This window comes from Hemitrygon akajei, chromosome 4 (genome assembly GCF_048418815.1).
Source record: "Hemitrygon akajei chromosome 4, sHemAka1.3, whole genome shotgun sequence".
NCBI classification, from domain to species: Eukaryota; Metazoa; Chordata; class Chondrichthyes; order Myliobatiformes; family Dasyatidae; genus Hemitrygon; species Hemitrygon akajei.
This window is the reverse complement of record NC_133127.1, coordinates 170,190,301-170,202,994: the sequence shown is the minus strand read 5'-3', so window position 1 is coordinate 170,202,994 and position 12,694 is coordinate 170,190,301. Positions and strand designations below refer to the sequence as shown.

Genomic DNA, 12,694 nt, shown 5'->3' with positions numbered 1-12,694 from the left:
GAATTTCCAGCATCTGCAGATTTCCTCGTGTTTGCAAGGAGTCACTAACCCACATCCAGTAGGCTCTTGAACAAAAGGGGATAACTACATTCATTTAAGGACTCTGTTATGTTGTTACTTCATGCTCATTATTTACTATTTATTTATATCTGTATTTGCAGTTTGTTTACAGGTAACAGTTCCTGATGTTCAGGAACTATACATTTGCTAAGTTTTGCCCGGAGATAAAGAATCTCAAGGTTGCATGTGGTGACATGTATGTATTTTGATAATAAATTTTACTTCAAACTTTAAGAATATAAACGAGTTACAGTTATGGGTGGAGAGTGGCAGATGGTGTTTAATCTGGTCAAGTGTGAAGTGTTGCAACTTGGGTGGACAAATATAAGGCAAAAGCATTCAATTAATGGCAGGCCCCTTAGCAGCATTTAGGTGCAGAGGGATCTTGGGTTCCAAGTCCAACCCCTGTCATAGTGCAAATGCAGGGAGATGGAATGGTACATAAAGCACGTGGTAAGCTTGCCTTCATCACCAGGGGCACTGACTATCAGGGTTAGAAAGCCCTGATACAGTTGTGATGCAGCAAAACTTTGGGTAGGCCAAACATGGTGTATGACATGCAGTTCTGATTCACCCATTACAGGGAGGATGTACAGGAAGGCCACACATTTTAATTCCACGTCCCATTCCCATTCTGATATGTCTATCCATGGCCTCCTCTACTGTCAAGATGAAGCCACACTCACGTTAGAGGAACGACACCTTATATACCGGCTGGGTAGCCTCCAACCTGATGGCACGAATATTGACTTCTTTAACTTCCATTAATAACCCTCCTCCCCTTCTTACCCCGTCCCTGATATATTTAGTTTTTTTCTCCCCTCCTTTTTTTTTCTCTCTTTCTGCCCATCACTCTGCCTGTTCCCCATCTCCCTCTGGTGCTCCCCTCCCCCTTTCTTTCTCCCTAGGCCTCCCGTCCCATGATCCTTTCCCTTCTCTAGCTCTGTATCTCTTTTGCCAATCACCTTTCTGGCTCTCAGCTTCACCCCTCCCCCTCCGGTCTTCTCCAATCATTTCGCATTTTCCCCTCCCCCTCCTACTTTCAAATCTCTTTCTATCTTTTAGTCTATCAGTTAGTCCTGACGAAGGTTCTCGGCCCGAAACATCGACAGCGCTTCTCCCTATAGATGCTGCCTGACCTGCTGTGTTCTACCAGCATCTTGTGTGTTACAGGAAGGATGTGGAAGCTTTGGAGAGGGTTCAGAAGAGGTTTAGCAGACTGCTACCTGGATTACAGGGTATTCATTATAAGCTTGGGCAGACTTGGAGTGTTTCCAATGGAGCACTGGAGGCTGAAGGGAAACCTGATAATGTTTATAAAATTATGAGAGGCACAAATAGGGTAGAAATTTTTTTTCTAAATTTTTTCCCAGGGCAGAAATGTCAAATATTTAAGGGCATCATTGCTCTAAGTTGGGAGAAGGAAGATTTAAAGGGGATGTGCAGGATAGGTTTTTTTTTAAATACAGAGAGTAGAGCGTGTCTGAAATACCCTGCCAGTGTAGTAAAGGAGAAAGGTGCAAATGTGGTTTTCAGAGGATTTTAGATAGTCACATAAATGTACAGGAATGGGATACAGATTATGGGCAGGCAGAAGAGATTAGTTTATTCTGGTATCATGCTTGGCAGACATCATGGACCAAACAGCCTGTTTCTGTGCTGTACTGCTCAATACTCCATGATAATCGCAGTATTGCAGTGTCCTTTGTTTCAGAGTTAATTATCTCCAACTCATTACTTGGAATGGGGGAAAATATTTATTTTCTTTAAATGGAGTTTGTGCGAATACTCAATTTTTTATCCCTCTTACACTACAAAGGTGCTTTCAACAACAGTTTTAGAAACCCAAGCTATACACCAGAATTGTACCTAAATAGGCATTATGAGTTGACATAGATAAGGTGGCTTATTGATTGTAAGAAGATCACGACTAAGCTCAACCCCAAATTGACTCTCTGTTCACACAAAAGCATTTACAATATTAAACAGACAGCTGTGTTTTTTCAAATTCCATTTTAAGCACAGTATGCATAAATTAGTAATCCAGTCTATTTGGCTTTCCCTTCTACAAATGTAAACTATGAAAATTACATGAGATTTGTTACACAACTGCTATCACTTTTACACAGCATTAAAAAATGAATATGTTGGCAATTTAAAAAGTTTAACAAATGCTCCCACAATTCTCTAGGCCAGCGAGTTATGAAAGCTGAGTCATTAAATATATTCAAGGCTAAGCTTGATGTTTTCAGTAAGGAAAATCAATGGCCATAAGGAATGGGCAAGAAAGAGCAGTTGAGGCCAAAGATCAGATGAAGTATTATCTTACTAAATAACAAAATGGCCTTAAGGGACTACATGGCCTTCTTCAACTCCTATTTATGATATAATTAAATTTTCATACATTCTTTCCATGCACATTTTGAAATAGAGAGGAATTTTAATTTAGACATAGATGAAGCAACATAATAAACAAATACAAATTTTATTTCCAGAGATGAGACTTCCTTTCATTTATTTGGACTGAACTCTTACCTGGAACCTACGGGTAAATGGACTAAAGTAGACCATGCTATTAAATCATTATCTCCTAACTGCTGCTGATTGTATAACAATTGCTTGCTTATAACCTGAGGATACATTAACAATGAAAAATCCAATATGCTGAATTGCAATGCTGCATGGCCTCCGATCGTTAAGTCATATTTTTCAACAAACGGATTTTGTGAAATTGTTAACAATTTTGAACACATCTGTCCATACATGTATTTTGTGACTAACTCACTTCTGTGCCCTTTATAATGCATTCAGATTAGCAACAGTCAAAAAGGCTGATGGATTGTTATTTAATTCACACTGCACTATTTGCACAAAGCACTCACACTAACTATTCCTCATAGCTGTCAGTAATAATAAAAAGCCATTAAGCCAACACTTGCTATCTGACAGGACTATGCGTCAACCTTATAACAAAGCATTCTGTAATTAACTTGGACTCAAACAGCCAATTACACTTTTGGTGATACCCACTGATTCTTACTAATAAACTATCAAAAGCTATTGGTGAGATACCATGGAAATATAAACAGATTTATTAATGAGAGGCTTTAGCAGTGAACTCTACTTCTTCAGAAGTAGGCATTTTAATCAAAAATAATCATCTATCAGCAGCAGTTGTCTAAAGTAGATTTCTAATCAATTCATAAAGCTTGTAAAGGCTGACATCTGTGCTTTCTGAGAATCCAAACACTCAGTACAGGTTATGAAAAGCAAATATTCTTCCAGAATTATTATAGATGCCACAGAATACTTCAATTTTGCTAAAGTGCAATGAAGCAAATATTCATTACCTCCTGACTCAAGTTCCATCATAAAGAAAAGCAATTTGATCTGAGGGCTGTTAGCTTTCAAGCATTCTCTACAATTATTTCATCTACACTTTAACCATAGTTTTACTTTGTAGTTAACTATTGAGAGAGGTTTCAATCACAATTTACCCTTTGGAAGAAAAGGGGAATTTAATCTCGTGGTTATATACTGGACCCAGATCAAATAAGAACAAAGTCTTTAACCTAAAATGGTAGCTGGCTTCCCATTCCACTGATGCTGCTTGACTAGCTAATTTATTCCTGTATTTTTATTTTGTAGAGAACTTAGTAGATTCACATCCCTGCATGTGTAGAAATTTCACGACCTCAGTTCTAAATAGCATATCCCAGGCCCAGAGGCTGTGGCTCCTAGTTCTGAACTCCTTCCCTACATCTTGACATTGAATTTTATAGTTTTTAAAATAGATTTGAGAATTTAAAATGTTATAGGATTTATTGGGATAACCTCTCATTCTTCACTTCACCAGTATAGGCCTCATCTACCCATCTCATTTTAGTCCTGCCATCCTGAATGCCAATAATATCTTGATGCAGCTGTAATACCTTTGGTGAGAACCCATCTGGAATTGTATATGCAGTTTTCTGTCAGTGTTTTATATCTCCTTCAAATGTTGGAAGCACTGCCAGTGTAATAAATCTTCAATACCTGCACTGGGATGGATCCCTTGAATTTTGTGTTCAAACGTCTGGATTGGGACTAGCACATATATTAAAAAGAGAATCCCTACTCGGATAAGGAGACCAAAGCTGCATAGAAAAATCCATATGGGGCCTCATTCCAGCTGTGGTAAAACACTTCAGTCACCTAATCAAATCCTCTTGAACTGAAGACCAACATATGATTTGTCTTTCTCAATGCTTGAATACTTGCTCTCTGTGATTGGTATACAAGATGAATTGGGTCTCATCGCAACTCTCCTTTTCAAGTCAAGTCACTTTTATTGTCATTTCAACCATAACTGCTGGTACAGTACATAGTAAATATGAGACAACGTTTTTCAGGACCATGGTGTTACATGACGCAGTACAAAAACTAGACTGAACTACGTAAAAAACAACACAAACAACTACAGACCTACCCAGGTCTGCATAAACTGCACAAAACAGTACAGGCATTACAATAAATAATAAACAGGACAATAGGGCAAGGTGTCAGTCCAGGCTCTGGGTATTGAGGAGTCTGATAGCTTGAGGGAAGAAACTGTTACATAGACTGGTCGTGAGAGCCCGAATGCTTCGGAGCCTTTTCCCTTTGTATGAAGGGTGCATGGGGTCCTTCATAATGTTGTTTGCTTTGCGGATGCAGCGTGTAGTGTAAATGTCCGTGATGGCGGGAAGAGAGACCCTGATGATCTTCTCAGCTGACCTCACTATCCACTGCAGGGTCTTGCGATCTGAGATGGTGCAATTTCCGAACCAGGCAGTGATGCAGCTGCTCAGGATGCTCTCAATACAACCCCTGTAGAATGTGATGAGGATGGGGGGTGGGAGATGGACTTTCCTCAGCCTTCACAGAAAGTAGAGATGCTGCTGGGCTTTCTTTGCTATGGAGCTGGTGTTGAGGGACCAGGTGAGATTCTCTGCCAGGTGAACACCAAGAAATTTGGTGCTCTTTACGATCTCTACCGAGGAGCCGTCAATGTTCAGCGGGGAGTGGTCGCTCCGTGCACTCCTGAAGTCAACAACCATCTCTTTTGTTTTGTTCACATTCAGAGACAGGTTGTTGGCTCTGCACCAGTCCATTACCCGCTGCACCTCCTCTCTGTAAGCTGACTTTTCCCACTATAATGCCAATATTGCCAGGCAGTGCTCTACTACCACCTGTATCAATTCCTGTTTGCACTGGATACCACTTTCAAATGCTGGCACACAGACAATGTAATAACCTACTATACTGTACAGAAACAGGCCTTCTGAATTTTGTTATCATATCTCTAGACTGGGATGAACATATTATTCAGAAGAGGGCAAAAATGACGCTAAATAACAAGAAAGGGCAATTTTAATATCCTAGTCAGGCATAAGAGAATATGGCACTTTAGAAGATATTGGTTAAAGAATATAAAATGATAAGAACAAGTTATATTTGAAAATAAATACTGCATCCTTATATACAAATAAAGATAAAATCTCCAATATGACTCCACTTCCAAGTCCAAACATGAACTTTGACAATAATTAAATTTACTCCTGAGCAAGGAAAGGATGGGGAAATATTTCCTTTAATTTTTTTTTCAAGCATTGCTCTCAATGGTACTATTTTTCCCATCCCTACTTCCCTTTTGGGAAGTTCTGGTGAGTCACCAGCATGAAGCAATGGTACACATGCAAAGGTACTTTAACAAGTTTGTTGGGGAGCGTATGACCAAGGATTTTCAGTTCAGTGGCAATGAACACACCAAATCAGAAGGATAAGGAATTTAAAAATTGCAAATGTACTCAGAGTTGGTTCAATTGTTATATTAAACTACAGACAAGTAGAGAAAAGTACAGTGCTCCTGGTGTGGCCTCCTGGTGAGACTCTTTTCTTTCTTTATCAATCTTTTTATTAGGTTAAATTAAAAAAGTACATATATGTATAAACAAGAGGAGAATTATCTCAAAAATCTATATCAATAAGAATTCAAATAAAAGGAAAAATACAAATTATCATGATCATACATAGAATTAGTCTAATAGTATATAATAAAAATATTATTCTCCTCTTATCCATAACAAGAAAAAAAGATAAAGAAACTTTTATAATTCAAATGTACATTGAAAAAAAAACACAAAACACAAAAAAACACACAAAAAGACTCAATGTAGACTGGAAAACCGTTTCGTCGAGCACCTACGCTGCATCCCCCAGAAGAAATGCGATCTCCCAGTGGCCACCCATTTTAATTCCACTTCCCATTTCTATTCCAATATGACAATCTACAACCTTCTCTACTGTCATGATGAGGCTACACTCAGGTTGGAGTAATGACACCTTATATTCTGTCTGGGTGGCCTCCAACCTGATGGCATGAACATCGATTTCTTGAACTTCCGATAATGGCTCCCCGCCCTCTCCTTCACTGTTCCCCATCCCCTTTTCCCTTTCTCAACTTATCTCATTGCCTGCCCATCGCTTCTCTCTGGTGATCCTCTCCCCCCCACCTTTTCTTTCTATCCTCACCTATCAGATTCCCCCTTCTCCAGCCCTGCATCTCTTTCACCAATCAACTTCCCAGCTATTCACTTCATCCTCCCCCTCCCAGTTTCACCTATTACCTTGTGTTTCTCTCTCACCTCCCACACCTTTTAAATCTACTCATCTTTTTTTCTCCAGTCTTGCCAAAGGGTGTCAGCCTGAAATGGCGACTGTACTGTTTTCCATAGATGCTGCCTGGCCTGCTGAGTTCCTCCAGCATTTTGTGTGTACTGCTTGGATTTCCAGCATCTGCAGATTTTCTCTTGTTTGTGATTTTAAACACAGATGTAGTTAGATTAATATTCATTGTCGCCTGGGGTATATTGGAAAAGATTGTATTTAATTTCACTAATTCTTTCTAATGGCTGAATAGCTTAGTAGCACTCTTCAATTAAGGCCACGTATAAATTTCAAGTCATTTGACAGGATGCCTGTTGCAACTGACGCAGATGCTACAACTCTCAAGCTTTGAAAGAAGATGGGGCAAGCTAAGAGGCACGAGACTGTGGCAACACGGCATTCTGAAGATTGATCATATCTTCAAAGTCGCTATGATTAAATACTTCTCTATTGGTAGATTGAAGGATTGTAACTTGCAACTTGAAAGTTTATGTTACAAAACCCTGCCTGAAGAAATGATTTTTTAAAAAGTCCCTGATAACTTTCAAAGGAGGTGAATAACAACAGGAATTCTGCCAACAAAAATATGGAGGTTTAGATAATAAAAAGGAATGGGATAAATTGCCTGTCTGGATTTGATAACATTGCAATAAACATCATATTTTGAATGCTTAAATATCACCCAGATCCACAAAATCCTTACTAGCTACTCGTTATTCTAAGTGAATAATTTTATCTAGACAGAGGCATTAATCAATGAAAAAGACTGTAGAGCGAATAATGGCCAAAGAACAATTCAGCATTGGTACAGAGAAAGTAGCTCTGTGAAAACAATGTTGGACAGGATAGAACACTACAGTACAGGCCATCAGCCAACGATGTTGTGTCAACCTTTTAACCTGCTCTTTAGATATCTACCCCTCCCTCCTACATAACCCTCCATTCTTCTAGCATCCATATGCCTATCTAAGAGTCTCATAAATGCCCCTTATATTTCTATGTCTTCCATCATCCCTGGCAAAGCATTGCACCCACTCACCACTCTAAAAAAAAATTTACTTCTGACATCCTGCCACCCCCATATTTTCCTCCACTCACTTTAAAATTATTCTGTCTCATATTAGAAAAGTCTCTGGCTATCCATTCTATCATCTTCTACACCTCTATCAAGTCACTTTTTATCCTTCTTCACTCCAAAGGGAAAAGCCCTAGCTCACCCAACCTATACCAAGCAGCATCCTGGTAGATCTCCTCTGCATACTCTGTATGGTTTCTACATCCTTCCTATAATAAGGCACATTGAATGCATTTCTAAACTACTATGAAACCTAAAAAATACAAGTATAATTTTACTTTTGATTAAAAGGTAAAACTCAATTAAATAGCCATACCCAGAAACAGTGAACAATATTCTTCCCAAACAATTGCCATTTTAACTGGCTGTAAAGGGGAAACACAATGCCCAGGGATTCAAGTCAGTGCCAATGGCAGCAGGGTGCAGTTATCCTATAAATACTTGATGAGTGCATCTATCCTTCTGGAAATGGAGGAAGGATATGGTCACACTCCTGGAAATCAAGGATATTACTATCCTCTGGGAAAGGTGGAAGGGTGCATTTATGCTCCTGAAAAAGCCAAGAAAGGCAAGCTGAGACTGAAGCATCACTGATTAAAGATTAGAACTCAGTCAAGCGCTAAGGCAAACTCAATAATTTGCTGAATTTCTCCAGCCTGCCTCATTAGTACATACAGCATTGGTGTTGGATTTTATTCAGTCTTCAGCTTACTAAACTAGAGGGTTAATGAGCTTTCCAATGCTTGTAGATTTGGGACTATTCCAATTAGTTTCTGCTTGCAAGATGTTATGAAGCCAAGTGGAAAGAATTAAAGCCCCTGATCAAATAAATTCCTGTACTGATTAATCACAGTGATACAAACCTGTAGGCACATTTGCCAGATCTTGATTCTGTTCCATCATTCAAAACAACTCTCAACTTAAAGTTAACTATGTTTAAAATTTATTGTGTTTTGTATTTGGAAATATAAAAAAAGTTTTATAATATATTGGCCAAATTAGTTAACAAGCTCCAAGTCAAATAGCCATTGAGATATCAGTCCTACAGTGAGGGAGTGCCATATAACATTTTAAAACTACAACCTGCCTCCCTATTAAGGCGGCACTTCTCAAAGAACAAGAAGTTCTTCCAATGTTCTAGTCAATATTTAAATCTAAGCCAACAATATGAATACACACTTACTTATAAAGTCATCTTTTATATTTCTAAATATTTAAATATCTCTAATGTATTTCTTTGTTCAAATGTTGCAGCATTTACCTATATAGAAACCACAAATGTGCTTCAAAAGTCAAATTAATTGACCATTATGGACCTTAAGTTTAATAAAACATTACAAAGAAACTTTACTTAATTTCGTCAGTGAAGGACGTCCAATATGCCAAGTATTTTTTTCCTTTTACTACAAGTCCAAATCATAATGGTTTAAGAAGGCAGTTCACCACCACTTTCTCACAGGCAAACAAGGATGAGCAGTGGTGCTCACATCCTGTAGATAAATTTAAAACAAAGACTGATTGCTTCACAAACAATTAAAGTGCATTTAACTTATTTGAAACATTGGCCAGTAGCAGTGTTCTGTTCAAAACTGAACTAAGCCACTTAGACAAGGAAATTGCTGGTATACTACTTGGCACATCTGAATCAGATCAACAGTGGGATGTTGGAATTGATTTCAGCATCAGTGATCTAGCAGGAAGAAGGATAACTAGTTCCATGCCTTCCTATTCCTCTGTTTTTATCACTGGCCACTTTAGGTTCCAATTTCTTGTTCTCCCTTTTGCATTTTAGTATCAGAGAGCATGATCCAAGAAACATGATACACAAGCAGCAAAGTAAGCATAGGACAGGATCACTAAAATACCTATTTATAATTAAAAAATAACAAGTATCTGTGCTTTCTGTGTCAATGTGAGAATAAAACAATCCAGAAGCAGAAGAGTGTAGCAAGAATAGTTATAAACATGGAAAAGATATTCTGGCTCTAATACACTTAGGAGTTGAAAGTACCTTAGAAAAGGTTTGTGCCATGTTTTGAAAAAAAATCCATTGGTAACATATTAAATTCATGCGGCCAGAAACATCTCTGGCTCTATTATGCTGAGCAGGTGTGCTCCCCAGGACCGCATCACTGCATGGCTAGATCCAATTCAAACCGAATCATCAAGTTCACTGATGGTACAGCAATGAGACAGCATACAGAGAGGAGGTAGGGCGGCTGGTAGAATGATGCAAATACAAGAACTTGAGTCTCAACGTGGACAAGACCAAAGAGATGATTGTGGACTTCAGGAAGATGCAGCTGACCACTACACATCCATGGCTCCTCCATCAACACCAAGTTTCTGGAAGTGCACATACTGGATGATCTCACCTGGTCCCTCAACACCAGCTCAAAACATAGCAACGTATCATCAGCTGAGGTGAGTGAGGGATCCTCCTCCCCATTCTAACCAAGTATTACAAGGGCCCCATCAAGAATGCCCTGACAAATTGCATCAGCTTCTGCTATGAGAATTGCAAGGCATCCGATTACAAGTCCCTACAAAGGATTGTGAAGAACACTGAAATGATCATCAGGATCTGTCTTCCACCCATTAGAAATATTTATCAAGAGTGTTATGTAAGTGGGGCTGTTTGTGATCCCTCCTATCTGTCCTAAAATCTTCTTAACTCCCTACCATCAGGCAAGAGGTACCTTAGCATTAGGACAAGAACAGTTAGGATGGTAAACAACTTCTTCCCCCAGGGATACTGAACTCCTTGACACCACCTGGGTCTCATCACGTATGAAGAGCCAGTAGCAATATACTATCTATTTTCTAACTTGTAGAGAAGAGAGCATGCTGTGGGTGATGCTGCCTTTTTGAGATATCACTTTTTTAAGGTATCGTGAATGGTGGGGAGGCTGGTGCCCATGATGAAGCGGGCAAAGTTTACAACTTGTTGCAGCTTTTTCCAATCCTGTGCAGTAGACCCTCCATACCAGGTGGTGATGCAACCAGTTAGAATGTTCTCCACTGTACATCTGTAGAAATTTGTGAGTATCTTTGGTAACATACCAATTCTGCTCAAACTCCTAATGAAATATAACCACTGTCATGCTTTCTTTGTAATTGCATCAATATGTTGGGTCCAGGATAGATACTTAGAGAACACAAAGTACACTGCAGGTGCTGGGGTCAAATCAACACGTACGACACGCTGGAGGAACTCAGCAGTTCGGGCAGCATCCGTGGAAACGAGTAGTCAACGTTTTGGGCTGAGACCCTTCGTCAGGGATGAAGAGGAAGGGGGCAGGGGCCCTATAAAGAAGGTGGGGGGAGGACAAGGGTCTTGGCCCGAAATGTTGACTGCTCATTTCCACGGATGCTGCCCAACCTGCTGAGTTCCTTCAGCGTGTTGTACGTGTGGGTACTCAGAGATGTTGACACCCAGGAATTTGAAACTGCTCACCCTTTTCCACTTCTGATCCCTTGATGAGGATTGGTGAGTGTTCCCTTGACTTCCCCTCCCTGGAGTCCACACTCAGTTCCTTAGTCTTACTGATGTTGGGTGCAAGGCTGTTGCTGTGACACTGTGATCAAGCAGTCGATCTATCTCGCTCCTGTACACCTCCTCATCACCATCAGAAATTCTGCCAACATAGTTGTGCCTTCAGCAAATTTATGGATGGTGTTTGAGTTGTTCCCAATCACACAACCACGGGTGAAGAGACATTAAGCTAAGCAGTGGGCCAAGCATGCATCCTTGAGGTGACCAATGTTGATCGTCAGTGAGGAGGAGATGTTATTGGGATGGGAGGAGCTAAAACAGTGCCAGAGGGCAACTTCTTCAAGCTCATCTGCAAAACAGCTTATATTCTTCTCTTTAATGTCTCTTCTTCCTTTTCTAGGTGGCTGGCATTCTGTCGGAGTCCATGATCTATAGCTGCACTCAAACCGGCAGTAGGTTCCCGCTTCCAGAGTCTGCTGAGTGGTTTTGATATCTTCAGCAGTGGCATGGAAGATCTGCACCTTCAGGGACTGTGGGTGGGGCCTAGAGTGGTCCCTGCAGATGACTCAATTCCTCACTGGTGTCACCAATTGGAATGTCGCAGAGACTGGAATAGAGAGAGGGGGAGAGGGGGAGAGGGGGAGAGGGGGGGAGAGAGGGGGAGAGAGGGAGAGAGGGGGAGAGAGGGGGAGAGAGGGGGAGAGAGGGGGGGAGAGGGGGGGAGAGGGGGGGAGAGTGGGGGAGAGGGGGGGAGAGGGGGGGAGAGGGGGAGAGGGGGAGAGGGGGAGAGGGGGAGAGGGGGAGAGAGGGAGAGAGAGAGAGAGACACACACATTCTGTGGCAAGTCAAAGTGCTGGGTTATAGACTGTAGCTTCTTGTTGGACAGCAGATCATAGGCCCTATGGAGCTTTCCTATTGATTGCTTGGTGGGTGGTGGGTGCTGATGCTTCCTGCTAGAAAAAGTGGGGAAGGGGGGTGGGGAATGGGGGAGGGTTGATGCTTCGCAGTTGTTTGTGCTTGGGAGGAATGGGGGGGGGGGCTTTGGTGTTCTAACTTTTTTCTGTCTATCATTCCTCGGGGTCTTCTTCTGTCTCATAAATGTCTGAAGAGTAAGGTTTTCAAGTTGTATTCCAGGCGCAGATCCACGGTCTCGCGAGACTAATGGATGCCACCAAACATACCGTATACATTCCCTGATATGAAATGGAACTACTGAACCAGGCAATAGTTATTGAGGCAGCTCACAGTGCTGCTCTTGGGCAACGGTATGATTGGCGCCCTTTTGAAGCAGGCAAGAACCTCCAACTGTAGTGAGAGATTGAAGATATCCCTGAACTCTCCTGCAGTTGGTTGGCAAAGTTTTTCAGACGCATACC

At 40.8% G+C, this 12,694-nt stretch overlaps 1 protein-coding gene across 1 annotated transcript in view; it reads right to left on the bottom strand.

Moving 5' to 3' along the window:
• The window catches only part of cog6 (component of oligomeric golgi complex 6), a 97,154-nt gene that overhangs the window by 58,252 nt on the left and 26,208 nt on the right, over nt 1–12,694 (bottom strand). The gene's annotated exons all lie outside the window — the stretch shown is intronic.